The sequence below is a fragment of the Neopelma chrysocephalum genome, unplaced genomic scaffold, assembly GCF_003984885.1.
Source record: "Neopelma chrysocephalum unplaced genomic scaffold, ASM398488v2 Primary Assembly neopelma1_23, whole genome shotgun sequence".
Lineage (NCBI taxonomy): Eukaryota > Metazoa > Chordata > Aves > Passeriformes > Pipridae > Neopelma > Neopelma chrysocephalum.
In genome coordinates, this window is record NW_020897691.1 from 29282674 (window position 1) to 29294121 (window position 11448).

At 35.9% G+C, this 11448-nt stretch overlaps 1 long non-coding RNA gene across 1 annotated transcript; it reads left to right on the top strand.

The window, feature by feature from the left end:
* Positions 1–3659: 3659 nt before the first annotated feature.
* LOC113971768 lies at positions 3660–11209 on the top strand. Its single transcript, XR_003535653.1, has 2 exons — positions 3660–3690; positions 10812–11209. It is a non-coding gene; the product is annotated as an uncharacterized LOC113971768 (long non-coding RNA).
* Positions 11210–11448: the final 239 nt, after the last annotated feature.

Sequence of the window (11448 nt, forward strand, 5' to 3'; positions counted from 1 at the left end):
GACAATTTAGTGTCAATAAATACAATGTAGTATATAGTGGAGGGAAAATATTAAAGAATAATTTATCTCCAAACTAACTGTGTCAATTCAGGAAAGGACCTAAGTAGTACTGCAGACAAGTCAGTGAAGAACTTTCTTCTATATATAAATATATTAGGGAAAATGCATACAACATTGTAAAGCTATTGCATAAATCAAAAATGCATCTTGCCTAGAGCATTGTGTACAAAATCCTGACATGATAATGTGGCACTGAAGTGGGCTAGGAAAAAGCAGCAAAAGCCAAAGAGAAATAGGAAAGATTCAAGATTCCCTTTGAGTTTAATTAGTATGGTCATGATAAGATTGAAGATCATAAATCTAAATCAAGGGCTCTTTAGAAATAACACAGAGGAACTGGATATCTTTATGAAAATGCAGTTTTCATAGCCCAAATTTTCACAATTAATTATTTTAAATTTAGAAAGATATTTAAACTTCATGTGTCAGGATAGAACCAATTGGTTCTTATAAGAAAATAAAGGAAGATTTTATAGAAGAAATCACTTCTATGATGGTATTTAGACTAAATATCTGTTCCTAGCCACTGCTGGGTCACAAAGCAACATGGAATAGACTATTGTTGAACAGGAAACAGTGTTTTCAAGATTTTAATTGCTTTTAAGAGATCTTCAAGATTTCAGAAATGTTTGTGTTTGCTCAACAGCTGTGAAAACAGTCCTTCAAAACTGTCACTATATGGGATTAAAGGACTGCTGTTGATCCATATTTAAGTTTCTGATACAAATCAAAAACAATAGAACCATACTAAACCTAAATTTATTTTTTTCCTCCCTGAAAATACTTACTTATAGTGCCACAGTTTTGTGACCTTTCCATCACTGGAAATTTACCTTTATTTTCCCACACTACATAAAAATTTGAACAACGTCTACCATGGTTTGTAATGATTTTTTCACCCATTCCCAAAATCTAAAATACAATAATATTCACTTCTGGTTTCTGGAATAGTTGTCAATCTGGATTTGTGATCCCTGATGTTGTGGGGTATATGTATTCTTGATAAATGTATTTTGCTTTGTATCATGTCTGTATTAACTGGAAGATCAGATTTGGATAGGTCTAGGAAAGACAGAGTGTGATTTAAGGCTGCTAATGTAATTCTCTTTGAATAGCTTTGTGCGTACAAATTCCTAATTCAAGAACTAGGTGACAACTCCCATCAATACAGTGCAAAACAAGCTGACTTAAGAATTTGTTCTTTCTCCACATAATCAAGGTAAAATAGTACACAGCTAAGGCCATGTCTCGTATCAGAGCATCAGATTTTCTAGTTCATCATTCTGGTTTATTTCATGTCCTTCCTTGCCCAGCTACAATATATTACTCAGCAGGTATTCTGGCTTTTTAATAGTTTTAAACCAAATTCTTTGGGTAATCGATCCATCTTTTTGCTGCATTTCAAATTAAAACACATTGCTCAGCTTCTGAAAGAGCAATGTGAAGGACGGTGTCCACGCTCTTTTTCATTTATTCCTTGTCATTTTATGTTTGAGTAACAGGAGCAATGCTATTGGCAACAGTGGTCAGAATGAGTTCTCTTCTATCTCTTAAGATTTGTAGAGTATTTGCAGGACATTCCATAAGAAAAACTCTGGCCAAAGTGAAAATTCCAAAGGATTTCACAACACAATATAATAGCACAATAATAGAAGCTAGCCAGCCAAAAATGCAGTGTTAGGCATGGATGGACTTGGCTCTGCCTGTGCTTGCCTCGGGAGCAGAAGCATGGTGAGCCACATCCCATAAGCTGGCAGGACAGAAGTCAGGAGGAGCCCAGAAGTGCACTGCATCTAAACGTATAGGGCCTTCCCAGAGTCTTGGTATTTGGGGTTTCTGTTGATTTGGGAGTCCCTCCAACACACTTCAACTGGCTTTGTAAGTATGCCTTTCAAAAGCAGCTTCTAGAGGTAAAAGCTTCTAAATCTGCTGTAACAAGAGTTTGTAAAAGGGGTACTTCACAGCTACACACATTGATACACACATTGCCTAGAAAAGTGAAGTGATTGCAGAGGACCAGATCCTGGAAACCCTGTGCCAGTTTTTCACTAATTCTGGTCATGAAACCTTTTTTCTACTGCTGGGCTCATTCTTGACATGCTTAAATTTAATTCTCAAAGGGGAGTAAGTGGCAGAAAACAGAAAAAATCTTTGAAATCATAATATTTTTTGCCACAGGCAATCGATAGATGGCATTTCAGTAATTCCAGGTTTAATCCTTTTTTTATCTGTTTTATCCAAATATACTAACAGTTCGAAATAAAACACTTTTTCATTTCAAGAACACTGAAGAGCCAGAGATCAGCATCCAAACTTTAAATGCACACATTGAAACTAATAGGGAGTGCCTACTCCTTTCTCTGACCTCATGACACTTCATTTCTGTCCTGCACCAGGGCACATTCTCCAATGAAGAGCACAGTTATGCTTCTGCTTGTTTTGTTTCCAGTTCCAGTGCTGCATCAGGTCCATTCATACTGGCAATATGATGCTAAACACCCTTTTCTGGGAAGTAAGAGCTCTGAATTTTAATTCCTCTGTCTTCTTTTGCCTGCAAATATTAGCCTAAGGCAGAGACTTACTATGACCACTTCTAACAGACATTTCAAAATAAAGTGACATCTGTAACTATTTTTAGAAAGTTCAGTCCTATAAATGTAGGCTGGGGAACAGGTTTCAAATGGACTTAGGTACGAGCTTGTCTCAGATTCACTGAGATTGCATAAGTAATCTGTAAATGCAGCTAACTCTCCCGTTTTTGATACCTCAGCCCTTTTAGTAAAATGTTATATTTTCACAGTATCCATTGCAGATACACGCAATGTTTTATTGGGATATCAGGCTGAGTTTTAGGGGACTTTAATTCTGTCCCCAGAGTTTGAACACTGGTCACACAGCACAGCTTCCCCTGGAGAACCAATTCCAAGTTGTTTAAACTGGGTTTAAAGTACCAGGTTTTTCACAGTCTCTTTTCCATCTTCCTTCCCGCAAAACTCATACTATGGAATTTGGAGGTGGAATTGCTGGATGATCAGGTCTTGTAATTCCCCATGTTAGGCAGAGTCTTAGAAACGTAAACATAACTTTCAGGTGTATTCTTACTAATTTTATGCAGTTTTTATGACTACAAGTTTTAATAGTAAAAAAGCATATATTTCTATTGAACTGATGATGCTTCATAACCTTCCTCTATATTTCCCTTGTCCCTTCATGGTTTCCCGTTTCAGTCTATCCACTTCCTTCATTGTTGATTTTGAAATATTTACTCTGTGACTATCTCCAGTACTGATATCTGAGAGGGGGGATGATCATGATTGAAGTTACATATGAGAATACAGAAAGCTGAAATTTGCTCTCATCAATAGCAGAGCTGGGTGTCTGTGAGGAAACACTTCAGTTTCCTCATCTGGCAAAGAAATTTATTCCTATGTTGCATAATGTGTATATGATTTATGTACACAAAAGGCTCATATGTAGGCATTTGAATTAGTTTTACTCATATTAACTATTATTAGCTTCAATTGTGAAAACACAGTATTTTTGTTTCTATTTCAGTTGCAGTGAAAAAGGAGGGGGAGAAGAAAGGTAAATCAATGTTTTCCCTTGACTGACTTTCAGGCTGTGACTGCTGTGAGAAATGTTTCCTTCGTTCAGTGATACAATTGCGATGACATACACCACCTCATGTGCTACCATCAGTCGACTTTATCCACTCCTACTGTGATAACACAGTTGTCATTCCCAGTATTGCAACTCCTTGTTAAAACAGGCCAACACAGCCCGGTATCAGACACTTCATCATTCTGACTGGGAGGAAAATGCGAGGCCTTTGTTATTACGTTAGGATTTCTCAAAGAGAACAAAACTTGCAATGCACCATGCTTGCAATGCACCATGCATGCTGACCTGGCTGTTTGTTTTTTGCAGAAGTTGCTTTTCTCAGCCCATTTAATTTCCTATTTTCAGATATGTATGGAGCTTGCATGTAACCTTTGCTGAAGCTGTTCTTTGATATTTTAACAGATTAGTGGAAAAATTTGCCCTACATCAGAGCCTAGAACATTACTTTTTTATGCTTAAAGATAAATACAATGTATTTATCAGACTCTAAATATCTATTTATAGTGTTTTCTTTAAGAGTAAGATTTGCTGAGTTTAAACTTTTTTTTTTGTTAATTTTCTGATTTTATTCAAACAGCAAAAATAATTAAATATTAGCACTAAGGTGATATTTTTCTTTAGGCTATTCAACTTTCTTGATTATGTGGCTTATAAATCATATCTTGCTCACTAAACTGGGCACTGGGAACATTTCCATAGATTTCATAGGATTATTTGAGATTTAGATTTGATTTAGTAAGAAAAAAAGTTGTTCTTTATTACTGATATTTACTGATGTGAGTTTTTGGGGGGGCGGTGGGGGATGGGTGTCTTTTGCCATTTCAAAAACATTTGGAAATTCTGTGATTCGCATAAGTGAAGAATGGAGCCAACTTTTACTGTTTATACATGAAGACATCTTCAATCCTGCTAATTTATTATTTTTTCTGTTATCCCTATAATAAATAATAATAATAATGGCCAGTCTTCGCGAACAAAGATTTTGGGAAAGGTCTTTTACCTTTCCAGCCTGCGCAATGGATTTTTTAGGTGAGACACAGCATGCGCTGAACTGAGCCCACCCTTTAATCCTAAGGTTCATCTGCCGGGGCCAAGCAAGCTTGGACAATGGCAGTGAGGTCCTCAGGACGTAGGTTTGTTTAGAGTGACCTTCTCGTAGATGGATGGCCTCACAGGGCTAACGAGCTCCATCTGCCCGGGGGACTGGGATTCGAACCTGGGTCGCAGCGGTGAGAGTCCCGCATGCTAACCACTAGGCCACCAGGGGTCCCCTATCCCTATACACAGCTGTTAACTAAACTGGGAAAAAAAAAAAAAAAAAAAAAATTATAGTCTCAAATGTTTTATCAACTCATGAGTGAAATCTTGGCTGTGTTGATGTTAGTGGCAAAAGTCCCATTCATCCACTGAAGCCAAAATTTCACCTCATGTCTTTAACAGAATAATAAAATTCATTTTGGTTATCAAAAATGACCATGCTTAATAGGTATCAAGCTGGATATTTTGTCCAAAGATTAATTTGAGGCATGAAAGGTAGCACATGAAGCAGGGAGAATCAGAAAATTGGCAGCTACGCTTACCACCATTGGTTTTCAGACATCAAAACACATGCTGTGTTCAAAAACATGGACTGTTACATCCTTAATGGAAAAAAAAAGAGTGAGGTAATTGTTAAGGGTGCTACTTCTGTTACCCTTGCCACAGATTATGGGCCCATTCATTTACAGAAAAACATCAAGGGAATTTGTTTTAAATACCTGCTGCTTGCTCTTGGCTCATTTTTCACCAGTTAGGATGTTTTTTCTCCTTAGTCATATTCTTTCCCAACAAAACTGATTGAAAAATGCATTTTTAATGAACATTCATTTAAGTTAGATCAATTTTTCCATTTCATTTTCAGGTTTATATATTTTCTGCTTAAAAAAATTTCCTTTGATTTCTTAGTTGAAAGGATTCTACCAACATATATATGCAGGATACTTTCAAGCCCCTGGCTCAGGACAGGTTATATCTTGTCCTGGTGGTTACCACCAACCTACTTCACAGAAACATGGAGGTGTGAAATGAAAGTCAGCTTTAGTCATTTTTATGATATCATCATTCTATTTATTTTTGGACTAAACCACCTTCCTCTGGTTTTCTGAGATCATAACCAACATCGTCAGCAAGGAAGGTAGTGATTCTAGTGGGAAAAAAATGCTAGTTAAATTAAATTTTCCAGTTACTAAGGAAAACTGGTTCAGCAATGTTCCTCTCTTCATTTGTTCCTCTGATATTCTCTTAGATATTCCCTAAACTGAATAACTGGAGAGAATTAATAAGGCCTCTGCCAAAAAACAATCATGTCATACTTTAGCTTTCTCATCTAGCTTCCTCTTCTCTGCAGGCCCAACATGGAAAATATTGCATGTTACTACCTAACTCCTAATATGATCAGGTTTTATTTATTTCTGCTTATTCTGTTATCACAAGAAATTTCTCCAGGCTTGATGTGTATTCCTCTGACTGGCAATAAAAAAGGGTAGTGTTTGCTGGTTTTGCTTAAGGATACAGTATTTTTTGCGCAACTGCAAAAATAATAGAAGTAGCTAAGCAGTGCTCTAAATTGACTGGTTCATTATGCAGAATATATTGTGGTAGTAGCATGCACAGTTCAAATAGCACTTTACCATTTCTCATGTGAATCACGCAGCACATAGACACTCTACTCTACACGAAGCTTTCTCCAATTATTCTGTCTTATTCAAATACACATACCTCATCTAGAAAAACAAGAATAATGAGCAATACAGAGTTACAAGCCATCATAAAAAGAGAAGAAGATGGAATGATGCTTTCAATTGGTGGTACATTCTGTGCATAGCATAAATCAAACATGAAGGAGTTTGAAAGAGACAGAAAAGAACAAAATTCGGATGGAGAAACCTTATGTATTTCACTGATTTCTCCAAATATGAGTGGTATTAAAAGGAACCTTAAGGCACAATTTATGCATGAAATTTAGGCATTCACTATTTCTATTTGAAAGGTTAGCTCTCTCAGACTTTGTGACCAAAGTCCTAGAAAATAGTCAACTTTAGCTTCCAGCATCATGTTATGCCTTCTTTCAACATGTGTGGGATAGAGGAGCTGTCAGAGAAACGTGTAAGTGTTGTCAGATCTGAAAGGGCAAGAGGTAATAACCCTTTGCATGAAGAAGGCACTTCCTAAATTTCCCAAGAGCAAATCTGGCTGCCAGTGCACAAAAATTTTTAACTCTTGCTCATAATTCAAAGCACTGTGAGTAAGGATTCAAGTGAATTAAAATACACCCAGGTATTGGCGAAATAACATTAAATCCCATGATCTTCAGAGCAGCTCCAGAAAACACTATACAGAACTGTAACACTCTGTAGTATTTCATTATTTTTTCAGGTTTAATTGCCTTTTTTAAAGGAAAGAAATATTAATAATTATTTTTGTTTCTATAAGCCAAAACAGTATTTTTATATTTAAAAAATATTTCATAATTACAGAGAGTTCCAAAAATCCTTTGTTTGGAATGGAGCCAGATTAAAGAAAATTTCAAGTTTTCTTAGTTCTGCATAAAATGGAATTTCTCATTTCAGTTCGTAGCTCACATACCCTATTTATTTCTGACTAAAGAGGATGTAAACTGAGTTGGGAATGTCAAGCAAGCAACCTTCACAAGCTTAGTAATTTCTCTCTCCAGGTCAGTGTCAGGAATTCTTGTCTTGAAGATTCTTTATGTTTGTGGTTCTAGTGAACCCAAACAGGATTTAACCATTGCATAATCCCTATGAGTTGCTCTTTCGCATGAGTATGTTTAACACTGTCACTGTTTAAAGTGAATCATGAACCTGAGTTGCCAGGAAGTTGGTTTAATAGTTTTCAGAAACAAACAAAAAAAAAACCAACACACATTCACATGACAAATTTCATCAAAATAAATTGACAGGAGAGCGTACAGGATCACATTTAGAGACCTTTTTGCAATAAATACAAGTGGGTGTTAAAAAAAAATGCATATAATCTGAGTGCAGCTGATATCAAACAAAAGGGGAAAATGGGCAAGACATGTACATTCAAACTCCAAAGTATATGTTTTTGCCAATCCAATAAAGTACAACTTCTTTCAAGTACTCCTGGTAATAGTACCATATCTCTGGCTTGGCAACTGCTGCCCTGCAAACAGAGTGTAATATAAACTGGCCAAGCACAGCAGCATTCCTTTTCAATATATACAAAAATCAAGATGCTTTCCAAACTGAAGTAAAAAAGAGCTGTAGTGCACTTCAGAACTATTTAGCTTTGGAATTGACCAGAAAAATTGGAAGTTAACAATCTTATTCATAAAGCAAATGGTAGCATGGGATTTTGGCTCAGCTGCAGAGGCCGCTGGTGCAACATGAATCACAGTTTCATTATGCAGTTTTCTAACATGCATCAAAGGACAAGAAAGTGGATTACCTGATTCAATAACCTCTAAGTGTGTTACACAGCCCCCTAAAAGAATTTGTAGTCCTAATCAGAGGGGGAAAAAACCAAAAACAAACCAAAACCAAAACAAAAACGAACCAAACCAACCAAATAAACAAAAAAACCCCACAACACTATAAATATTTTTAAAACCTTTTTCTTAAAATAGTGTCAAAAATTCTGTATTACATATGAGAAAATAACAAAAACAGCCACATGCTATTATGCTGTTGAAACTAGTAGTGCTATTTTGACTAGCTGAGGGTAGGCATCTCTCTTATGAGGTAACAATCATTGAATTAGCCACAAAATGGAGCCCAAAGGATCTTCCAGATGGTAGTTAACGTTGCCTGCCTGCATCAGATCAAGAACTAAATAACATGGTTTTACTGAAGAACACTTCACAGAAATTTTAAACTGCAGACAATGTAAATCTACTCCTGACCAAAAATATTTTTAATTTAATAGATGACTATCCATGCACCAGTGAACTTTCACTTCCCATGCTGAAGTAATAAACCCCCAGCATTTTCAAGGAATATTGATGACCAGAGAATTTACATGAAATATGGAAAAGGATCTGAAAAGTCTGCCTCAGTTAGCTGAAATTCGCTTGACCTCTGTTTACCTTATCTCAGCTGTCTTGAGGGTTTAGATAATTTATGTCCATTTTACAGGGTTATGCGAGACAATGATCTGTATAACATCTGTTAAGTGATGAACAGACCTTGAGGAACTAGACTCATGTACTTTCCATGTTGCAGATATTTCAGTTAGGGTAATAAGTCTTGGCCAAAAAACACCCTCCAAATTGCCCACTCAGTATAAGTAGAAAGCAGGCAGAGGCGTGAGTGTTGTAAACTCAAGGCTTTTCACCAAATTCATAAATTTTAAGAATTTTTTAGATGCTCAGACTAATTTAATCATTAAGAAACATTAACTCATGCAAACATAGATGTCAAAAGTTAGTCATCTACATTGAAGCTATTCACCCCAGTCTCGGTTTAGAACTAATGGACAGAAATTAGCATCTGCAGAGAGTGTTTCATCTGTTTTGTATATCTGTCAGAATGCAATTAGTTGACCCCCGGAGATACTTACATTTCTCATTTAACTATAACAGGGAATATAGTTTACATTTAGTAACAAGAAAAGAAAACGAACGTCAATGAACATCAGGATAACTTGCTGTTAATTATTTTAACAACTTTTCCTCTCTTTTAAGAATCTAATGTTGAAAGAAAAGTGAAAAGGAGCAAGCAATTTGTAGATCTTAATAGCTGATTGAATGTCCACTTTCATTTACTTACATGGAGGGATTAATGCAAATATTTAACCTAGAAATTTTAACATTAAGTTTCAAGCTCCATGTTTATCTACCTAGCACCTTGTTTTGAGTGTACTCATAGTTAAGGCATGTAAAACTAGTGATGCTAACTTGCATCCATTTTTTTGAAAGATGACCACAATTTTATTCTCAATAGGATTTAACCTAAGCCTTAACATTGACTACAACTTTGTTATCCATTCTAGGAAAAATTGAGATCACACTATTTTATGTCTTATGTAACAATAAACCTGTGAAACAATTCATATTGATAGATCTGGCATAGTATTTCAATTGCAGTTATGATTACAAGTTGTGTTAATCATTCTTACATGCCTTAAATTACAACAGTAATTTATTCAGCCCCTACTACCAAAAACTGGAGCCAGTTAAACTACTTATTTAATGAGTATGGAACAGCTGTGATTTCTGAAGAAAGAGTGCTCTGCGTAATTGTTGGCCTGTGTTGTTATGTTAGGTATAACACATGTATATTGGCATCATATCAGCAACACTCACCTGTCAATCAGCATAATATGCTTAAACACCTGGATAGCCCTATAACACATGGCTAATTGGCTAAAAATTTCCCCATGTGATCAAGTATTACTTTATTGTTCTGCACAAAGATGTCTGCAAATGAACACTCAGGGGTATTCTACTCAGATGCAATTCCAGAATGCATGGTTTTTCTAGTGCCAATCTACATTTCTTTTTTTATCTATGCAGAGATCATTTTCAGAATTTGCCCTTACAAAGTTGTAGTTAAAGAAAAAACAGTGCACAGCAGCATTTCATGAGGAACAAAAACGGTTCAGGATGTTATACTGTAGAAGTCAGTCAGCCCTCTGCTTTAATCATCATGTTAATTTCTGTAGCACACTAGGAAAAGTCCATCTTTGCAAAAGATAATTGTTTTTTATTGTTCACCGTTCTTAATATCAACTAATTTTTCCTCTGAAATTCTTTTTTTTCTAGATTTTCATGGTCATCTTATTCTTATCTAATTGACAATTATTTCACATTTATTTAATCATGTATGTAAATATATTTCCAGACATAACGCTTTTACAAATCCAGTAACAGATAAGAAGAACCTCAACAAAGAAGTTCATATTCAAAATATTTGCATGGAATCTGGGCACACCACTGATTTCGCTCAGTTACCCTTTGTGAGTCAATAATTTCTGTTGCAATAAAGCATGACCTAAGCTAGGCTATGTTTTGTCTCAGTTATATATAAATGGAAAACTGATATTTCTAAAAATGAAAGCTTATTAAACATACTCTCCCTCATCTGTATGTTCCCATCCTACAATTTCAGGGAACAGCACATGAAAACGTCAGAAGCTGAGGATGATATTGAGAGGAAGCTCTTCAGGTCTTTCACCACACGTGCCTAAAGATGAAATGCATTAATGCAGCAGATGTACCTCATCTACATTTGACTGAAATTTTATTCTTTCCAGCTCCATCGATAGAAGATTTGTCTTGCTGGGATTTTAAGATTTATAGTACTTTAAATATATAAGCTTTCAGTGCTACCATGCAAGATTGCTGTTTCAACAAGACTTACATTTCCCAGTGCATTTCTATTGTTTAAGTGACAAGCTGGGAAACAGAGAAAGATTGGGATCATTACTGATGATCCCTGAAGGCATGCATCTCAGATTGAAGTTGAAGTAATTCCTCTCATTAAAAAGCATTTAAAAATGTTGGAAATGTCTGTACTTCTTTGCTACTTCTACTATATTTCCATCATGCTCAAGTTTCTCCCCTCTTCTGTCTGGACTACTTTTTTGTTTTCCCTGCTACATAAAGTACCCTTGAACTCCCAGTTAAAAATAAGGCTTAAGAAACAAGTTGCTCTAGACAACAACAGCAAAATCCCCCAAACCCAAGTGTCAGCTCATTTTTCCCTATGCAGCCTCAAGGCATAAAGTAAACCAAACAGCAAGGAC